Here is an 8794-nt window from a genome sequence, read left to right on the forward strand (position 1 = left end):
AAGCTGTCCCCCTGGGTAGAGTGCTGTGGCATCTCAGCTAACAGCAACCTCCAACTCTTGGGCTTAAGCGATTCTCTTGCCTCCACCTCTCAAGTATCTGGGACTATAGGCGCCTGCCACAACACTAGCTATTTTTTAATTGCAGTTGTCATTGTTGTTTGGTGGGCAGGGGCTGGATTCGAACCTGCCAGCTCTGGTGTATGTGGCTGGTGCCTTAGCTGCTTGAGCTACAGGCTCTGAGCCTATACCTGTTTTCTTGACAAGACAGTCTCTCTTTAGATAGGCCATCACCTTGACCCACTGAGAGTCCCACACCCCACTTGGAGTGATGTAGTAGCCTGCAGAGGACTTGGCATGCTCGGCTTTCATCCATTATGAATAGATGTAAAGCTTAGCTTTGGTGGAGAGCTGTGTATTCCTTACTTGTTGAAGTTCTTAGCCACCCTCCCTGCTGACTTTCCCAAGAGCATCCAGAAGACAATAAAAGACACTCAGCTGATTACTAACCCTCTCCAGCTCACCTTCTCCTCACCATAACCCGTAGAGCAAGGCTTGGCAAATTTATTCTGTAAAGGACCACAAAGTAAATACTTGAGGTTTCTTTCACAATTACTTATCTCTGTTGTTTTAGTGCAAAAAGCAACATAGATGATACACACATGAACAAGCATAGCTCTATTCCAATAAAACTTTATTTACCAAAAAAAGTGGGCTAGCTGGATCTGGTCAGTGGGCTATCCTGTGCCTCCCCTCGGTCTGGAAGAGATGGCTACCCCAGCCGCCTATTCTTCCCCTGATCTACCTCAGTGGTTTTCGGGGAAGGATTTATTTCCCTTGTATTTCTGAGGATTCTGAGAAAGGGCGAAAAGAGTCCTTCTTCTGTGTAACCAGAAACAGAGAACAGAAAATTCTACCTATGTATGAGGAATGTGGTTACGAGCACTTACTCTGAAATCAGGTAATAATAATAGTAATACTCCCAGAAGCAGGGGGCCACCAGGTTGCCTAAGGAGGGGTGAACCAGCCCACATTGGAAACAAAGTGGGTCAAAACTCCCATGCTGATCAGTAGTGGGATTGCACCTGTGAATAACCACTGCACTGCAGCCTGGGCAACATAGTGAGACCCCAGCTCTAAAAAATAATAGTAATAATAACAGTAATAACACAGATAACAATTATCAAACACCTGCCCTGTGCCAAGCGCTCTCCTAAACAGTTTTGTATGAATCATATTTGGTGCTGGATTTGTTTTCCAGCTTTGCTGCTCTCTAACTGTGGAAATCAGTGGTCCTTTACAACCTCAGTTTCTCCATCTGTCAGACAAAGGGTGTGGGGTAAACTGATGAAAAGCACTCAACACAGTGCCTGGCTCTACTTCCATGCTTGATATGAGTTAGATCTTCTTATTCAAATCTGTGAGGGGACCAGGCCTAGTCTTTGTGCCTTAGAGCGTAGAAAAGCAAGCCAGTAGGTGGAACGTTTTGGAAGAGTGATTCCAACCCTAGAAAAAACTTGCTAACTCAGCACTTCCAAGATTCCACGGGGTATTTGAAAGATGACTTTCTTTCTTTCTTCTTCTTCTTCTTTTTTTTTTTTTTTTTTTTGAGATGTTGCCCTGGATAGAGTGCTGTGGCATCATCATAGCTCACAGCAACCTCAAACTCCTGGGCTTAAGTGAGCCTCCTGCCTTACCCTCGAAAATAACTGGGATTACAGGTACCCACCCCAATACCTGGATAGTTTTTCCATTTTTAGTAGAGATGAGGGTTTCACTCTTGCTCAGGCTGATCTTGAACTTCTAAGTGCAAGCGATCCACCAGCTTCAGCTTCCCAGAGTGGTAGGATTACGGGCATGAGCCACCACTCCCGGCCTAACAGATGATTCTTCAAGAAAGCATTCTCTAATCAAAAAAATTGGGGAAATTCTCAGCTGAGCAAAGTTAAACAAGTTTCTCTATTGTTATATTTCTCATAGTTCAAGATAAGCTATTGTGGTATAAATCTCTAAGAAGGTATTACCATAAGCAGCTTTTTCCAAGTATATTTATCTACCACTATATATACACAGGGTAGACATCAAGTTCATGTGCAATTTGAAACAGTTTAACATAGGGGTGCGGTGGCTCATGCCTGTAATCCCAGCACTCTAGGAGGCCAAGGCAGTTGGATTGCCTGAGCTCAGAGGTTCACGATCAGCTTGAGCAAGAGCAAGACCCTGTCTCTAAAAATGGCCCGGCATTGTGGTAGGCGCCTGTAGTCTCAGCTACTTGGCAGGCTGAGACAAAAGAATTGCTTGAGCCCTAGAGTTAGAGGTTGCTGTGACCTGTGATGCCATGACACTCTACCCTGGGTGACAAAGTGAGACTTTATCTCAAAAAAATTTTTAAAAAGGTTTAACATAGTAAATTGCACATAAACTTTATGGAATAAAAAATATTTTTTTTTTGCCCCTAGGCATCTTGGAAACTAGTTTATCATAGAAAACCATTTGGACAGCCGGGTGTGGTGGCTCTTGCCTATAATCCTAGCACTCTGGGAGGCTGAGGTGGGAGGATTGCTTGAGCTCAGGAGTTCAAGACCAGTCTGAGCAAGAGCAAGACCTCCATCTCTAAGAAAAATGGAAAAACTTACCCAGAATTGTGGCAGGTATCTGTTAGTCCCAGCTACTTGGGAGATTAAGACAAGAAGATCCCTTAAACCCAGGAGTTTGAGGTTGTTATGAGCTATGACACCAGGACACTCTGCCCAGGGCATCAGAGTGAGACTGTCTCAGAAGTAAGTATAAACCATTTGAATGTTGGTGGAAGGTTCTGTAAGTGAAAGGAGAGAGCCCCGCCCAAGTCCGCACCTAAAATTATACGAAAGCAAGAAACAGACTCCTGCTCTGAGATGGCAAGTAGCAAATCATTTCTATTTCAAAGGACCTTATATAGTCAGTAAATCACGTACACCACATTAACTTACAATACTTACAAACTGCTTTTGTTTATATTCCTAGCTTTTTAAAAAGAGTGCATGTAAGGTGGGAAATTATCCCACATTTGGACAAACACAGTTGGAGTTATCTGAAAATAGATTAGGCTACCAGGATTAGTGAGCTCGTCATTAAGGGAAGAACGTGGGCAAAGCTGGTGGCCCAAAGGTCAGGGAAATGGACAGGATCTTGGTATGGATCACAGTGGAGCAGAGAGAAATGAGAGGCTTGTGTCAGTCCTGGGAAGCTGTTCTGTGTCCTTTCAGGCTGGGGGTTGTACTAGTTGTCTGTTCCAGCCTGGGAAGTTTGGATTTGGCTTTGAATGGCACCAAGAATGGAGACTTTGGGGAGTGAAGGGTGATGATGAACGGCTCAAGTTAAGAAGACTCGAGGAGCTAATTTGACTGTGCAACTGCCCACCCCCTCAACATACTTCAGAGTCCCCTCAGGTCTGCTGGAGTTCAAGGTGTGGAGCACTACAGGCAGAACATAACGTCTGACACATTGTAGGAGCTCGGGAAGTGTTCCCTTCTAGACCATCCTGACCCAGCAGTTCTCAGCTCAGAGGACCCTGGTGCTATTTGAGGTCTGATTCTCACCCACACTATGAAGGTGTCATGGTACTTCCCATGTCCACGTTAGCTACAAGAGTTACCTAGCTAATAAAACCCTTCAAATCCTTTCTTCAGCCAAGTGTGGATACACTAAAGGACACGCTGGGCTAACCCAGAGTTGTTCTCTCTCCATTTCCAGAAGGAGGACCACCTCTGTTCCCCCTGCACTTTCTCCCTTGCTCAAGTTTTCCCATGTGCCACAAGTAAGGACCGATTCCGAGGCTGACTTTGTCGACAAAGGCAAGGGGTCCAGACAGAGGTGGGAACGCTGAACACAAGCAGGGGCCGGGAGCAGTTTCCAAGGTGAGAGATGGTGTGGGCTGAAGGGATGTTTAGCAGTGCAGGCGGGGGGTGGGGTGGGGGGGGCTTTGGATGCTTGTGTAGTGGGCAGCCATCACGAAGAGCAGGCAGGACATTCTCAACCTCCGACATGTTATGTGACATCGGAAGTTCTATGACTTCAGCACAGTTAGTGGAGATGTCCTACTTGTTACACTGAAGCACCTGCTACCCCTTGTAATCACCTGTCAGGTGTGGGGAGTGTCTTTGTTGAAAACCACCTTTGGGTCAGGCGGTGGCTCACACCTGTAATTCTAGCACTTTGGAAGGCTGAGGCAGGAAGATCCTTTCAGCTTAGGAGTTTGTGACCAGCCTGAGCAAGAGCAAGATTCTGTCTGTCTCTACTAAAAATAGAAAAATTATCCATACATTGTGATGGACACCTTTAGTCCCAGCTACTCAGGAAACAGGCAGGAGGATCATTTAAGCCCAGGATTTTGAGGTTGCTTGAGGAATGCCATGGCACTCCAGCCTGGGGCAACAGAGTGAGACTCAGTCTCAAACAACAACAGCAACAACAACAAAAACCACACAACCCCCCCCCACCACCACCTTTCATCATCACATTCCCTGAACTGCAGACAAGTGGGGCACTTTGTGAAACCAAACCCATTATGGCTCTGTTGGGAACGTCCCCCACCCCCAGCTTTTCTCTCACTGTCCTTTCCTCTCCTCAAAAGCACAGTATGAAGTGACGTTGTTGGCAACCCTGGCTCAGTGACTGTTCTGCCCCATATCTCTGCCCACCTCCCATGCCTCGTTGAGCACATTACTGGTTTATTAGAAGAGCTTTCCAGTAATAGAAAGTGACCTACAAATGAATAAAAGTTATCTCCTGATCTAGTTCAGGAGATAATAGCGACAGAGAACTGTCACTTAAAGAAAAGCGTAGAAAGTGGTTTTGTAATTACAAAGATGCACTGAGGCCCAGTGGAGGAAGCTGAGGCCTCAGCAAGTTACTTGCTGTGTGTCATGGGTAAGTTGCTTAACTTCTCTGGGTCTCAATTTCTTTATCATTATAAATGGGGCAAATCATACCACGCACACATTGCTTTTTGTAGTCTGCCCAGAAAAGTTCTATCTTCTGGTAATAGCACCTCCTCCTCCCCGTGGTGCTGCAGGAGGCACCAATCATGGTCATCTCCATTACCCTCCCTGGCCCTCCCATGACTTCAGTGGGGCACAGGCCTGGCCAAGAAAGCACTGGCTTGTGAACTGGGCAGGTCCTTCCTTAAGACGTTATACACAAATACAGGAGGAGAGACCCTCTCTCTTTCCTTTGCTGAACCAGAAGGAGGCCAGCCAGCAGCTTGGGGTAGCTATGCCTGTCCACCCCCATCATCCCCTGCTTCCTTCCCCCTTCTACTTTGTCCTGACATGAGGAGAGAATAACGCTGATACACAAAGATGCAAGCATGTCTGGGAGGCGAAGGGGGTGCCAACAGCAGTTTTTACATTAGTTTCAAATCTCTTCTGTCATTATTATTACTTTTTTTTTTTGAGACAGAGTCTCACTTTCTCACTCTCAGTAGAGTGCTGTGGCAGCATCACACAGCTCACAGCAACCTCCAACTCTAGGGCTCAGCCTCCCAAGTAGCTGGGACTACAGGCGCCCACCACAACACCCTGCTATATTTTTGTTGTGGTTTGGCCAGGACCAGGGCCAGGTTTGAACCCGCCACCCTCAGTATATGGGGCCGATGCCCTACTCACTGAGCCACAGGCGCCACCCCATTATTATTACTTTTTTTATTTTTTTGAGACAGAGCCTCAAGCTGTCCCCCTGGGTAGAGTGCTGTGGCATCACAGCTCACAGCAACCTCCAACTCCTGGGCTCAAGTGAGTCTCCTGCCTCAGCCTCCCAAGCAGCTGGGACTACAGGTGCCTGCCACAACGCCCGGCTATTTTCTGGTTGCAGCTGTCGTTGTTGTTTGGCAGGCCCGGGCTGGATTCGAACCCGCCACCTTAGTTGTATGTGGCTGGCATCTTAGTCACTTGAGCCACAGGTGCCGAGCCTATTATTACTTTTGATTTTAGTTTTGCTATTGCTTTAGAAGAAGAGGAGGCTTTAAAAGTCAATGAGTCGGCTCAGCGCCTGTGGCTCAAGTGGCTAAGGTGCCAGCCACATACACCTAAGGTGGTGGGTTTGAATCCAGCCTGGGCCTGCCAAACAACAATGATGGCTGCAACCAAAAAATAGCCAGGCATTGTGGCGGGTGCCTATGGTCTCAGCTACTTGAGAGGTGGAGGCAGAGGAATCACTTGAGCCTAGGAATTGGAGGTTGCTGTGAGCTGTGATGCCATAGCACTCTACCCAAGGGGACAGCTTGAGGCTCTGTCTCAAAAAAAAAAAAAAGTCAATGAGTAAACTTGCATTGTTTCTCAGATAAAATGGGGTCAGGAGAAGCAGCTCTTTCCCCAAGGCCATTCAGCAGTAAGTCAGGGTGGGTGCTCCAGGCTTCAGACTCCAAGACCAGTGCTCCTGTTCTGTGGCCACCTTGGTGGGTCACGGTGACTCTCAGCCTGGTCAGGTGACTCCCAGGCTCTCTTACATGTATAATCCCTGAGTCTCTGAATGGTGTCTGTCTGCACTCACTGTTCCCAAATTTTTCTTGCTTTGGTCTCTGTCTCTTATCAATTGACAGGGTTTGAAATGTGAGTGCCACTGTAGTATTGATTCCTTTGGATTTTCCTCTTTATGCTTCTTTTGGGAGTGGTAATGCAGACAACTAATTTAAACTATCAGATCAATTGCTCTGAAGATCCTCTTTCCTCCCAAAGGAGAAAAGTCAGGCAAGAAAAGGCTTTAGGTATTTTAGGAGGCGGGATTAAAGAAGGCAAGGAATGTGACAATGAGCCTAAAAGAGAGAAAATGGTACGGAAAGGTGGCATTAATGCTCCTGAATTCAATTCAGTTTTGGTATTTTCCCCTCTCTCTGTCTCTGTATTCCCCTTCTAAGTATTCCTCCACGGAATCAGGCTGATGGCCCAGCAGCCATTCTCTCCCTTTTCTTCCTGGCTTGAAGATTCTACCTCCCACTTTAGAGTCTGAAATGCCGGCGACTCACTTTCCCTGCCTGCCTTATAGCTAAAGCGTGGGACCTATTCCTAGCTAATGGACAAAAGAAATGTCTCCTGTTTTTTTCTTTTTCTGAGACAGAGTCTCACTATTTCTCCCTTGGTAGAGTGCTGTGGCGTCACAGCTCACAGCAACCTCAAACTCTTGGGCTTAAGTGATTCTCTTGCTTCAGGTTCCCAAGTAGCTGGGACTACAGGCACCCACCACAATGCCCGCTACTTTTTTTTTTTTAAGAGACAGAGTCTCACTTTATTGCCCTCGGTAGACTGCCATGGTGTCACAGCTCACAGAACCTCCAACTCCTGGGCTTAGGCGATTCTCTTGCCTCACCCTCCCGAGTAGCTGGGACTATAGGCGCCTGCCACAACGCCCAGCTATTTTTGGTTGCAGTTTGGCTGGGGTTGGGTTTGAACCTGCCACCCTTGTTATATGGGGCCGGTGCCCTACACACTGAGCCACAGGCACCACCTCCGGCTACTTTTTGTTGTTGTTGTTGTAGTTGTCACTGTTGTTTAGCAGGCCTGGGCCAGGTTTGAACCTGCCACCCTCGGTACATGTGGCCAGCGCTGTAACCACTGTGCTACAGGCGTCAAGCCAAAAGAGAATTCTCTTGAAATTGCTTTTCCAAAAGACTCCTCCTTGATAAAAAGAGAAATACAAGCCAGGGCACAGTGGGTCACACCTATAATCCCAGTACTCTGGGAGGCTAAGGCTGGTAGAATGCTTGTGCTCAGGAGTTCAAGACCAACCTGACCAAAATTGAGACCTGTCTCTAAAAAAATAGCTGAGCATTGTGGCAGGCATCTATAGTCCCAGCTACTGGGAGGCTGAAGCAAGAGGATCACTTGAGCCCAAGAGTTTGAGGTTACTATGAAGTATGATGTCATAGCATTCTACCAAGTGCAACAAAATGAGACTGTCTCAAAACAGAAACAAGGAAATGCAGAGGGAAATGTCCCCTGTAGGTCTGCCTTTGAATATGATAATGTAAAGATAATGCCTGGAGCTGCAGCAGCCCTCTTGCTTCCATGAGGGGACCAGTCTAAGATAAAAGCCAGCACGCTGAGGGTTGTGGCATGGACAGATGCAGAGGCAGGACCCTAGATGACGCCACAGAAACCTGGATTTCACCACAGAAAGAATCTTGGAAAAGCCCAACCACTGGATTCTTGTTCTGTAAAATAATAAACAGTCTGCATCATTTAAGCCACATTTCACTGGGTGCTTTCTTTCTTGTAGCCAAAAATTATCTTAATGTTATGTCTTGGACTTATTTCCAAGAAATTTCCTTTAGTTTCCTAAGGTTTTGTCTCTACAATAAAGTTTTTCTTTGATTTTGGTTTGTATTTGTTATTCTGGAGGTTCCACTTGATTCTTTTTCAAGTCGACTGGGTGGCTTTTGATACTTTCCTGTTCCATGCAGATATCCCTGACCTTGTCTTTTATTTCCGTAAACATATTAACTATGGTTAGTTTTTAATCTGTGCCTGATAATTCCAATATCTAAAGTCTTGGCAGACTGTTTCCGTTGACTGCTGTTTTTTGCTTGTTCTTATTACAGCTTATTCATGGTGTCTTATTTCTTTATTCTATTTTTAAAATCTTTTTAGAGGTCTTGCTCTGTTGCCCAGCTTAGAGCACAGTCATAGGATCGTAGTTCACTACAACCTCAAACTCCTGGGTTTAAGTGATCTTCTAGCCTCAGACTCTCAAGTAGCTGGCACCACAGGCACCCCAGCTAATTTTTAAATTGTTTGTAGAAATGGTCTCTCACTTTTTTTTTTTT

Source organism: Otolemur garnettii, unplaced genomic scaffold, assembly GCF_000181295.1.
Source record: "Otolemur garnettii isolate 467f Iridium unplaced genomic scaffold, OtoGar3 scaffold00015, whole genome shotgun sequence".
NCBI lineage: Eukaryota > Metazoa > Chordata > Mammalia > Primates > Galagidae > Otolemur > Otolemur garnettii.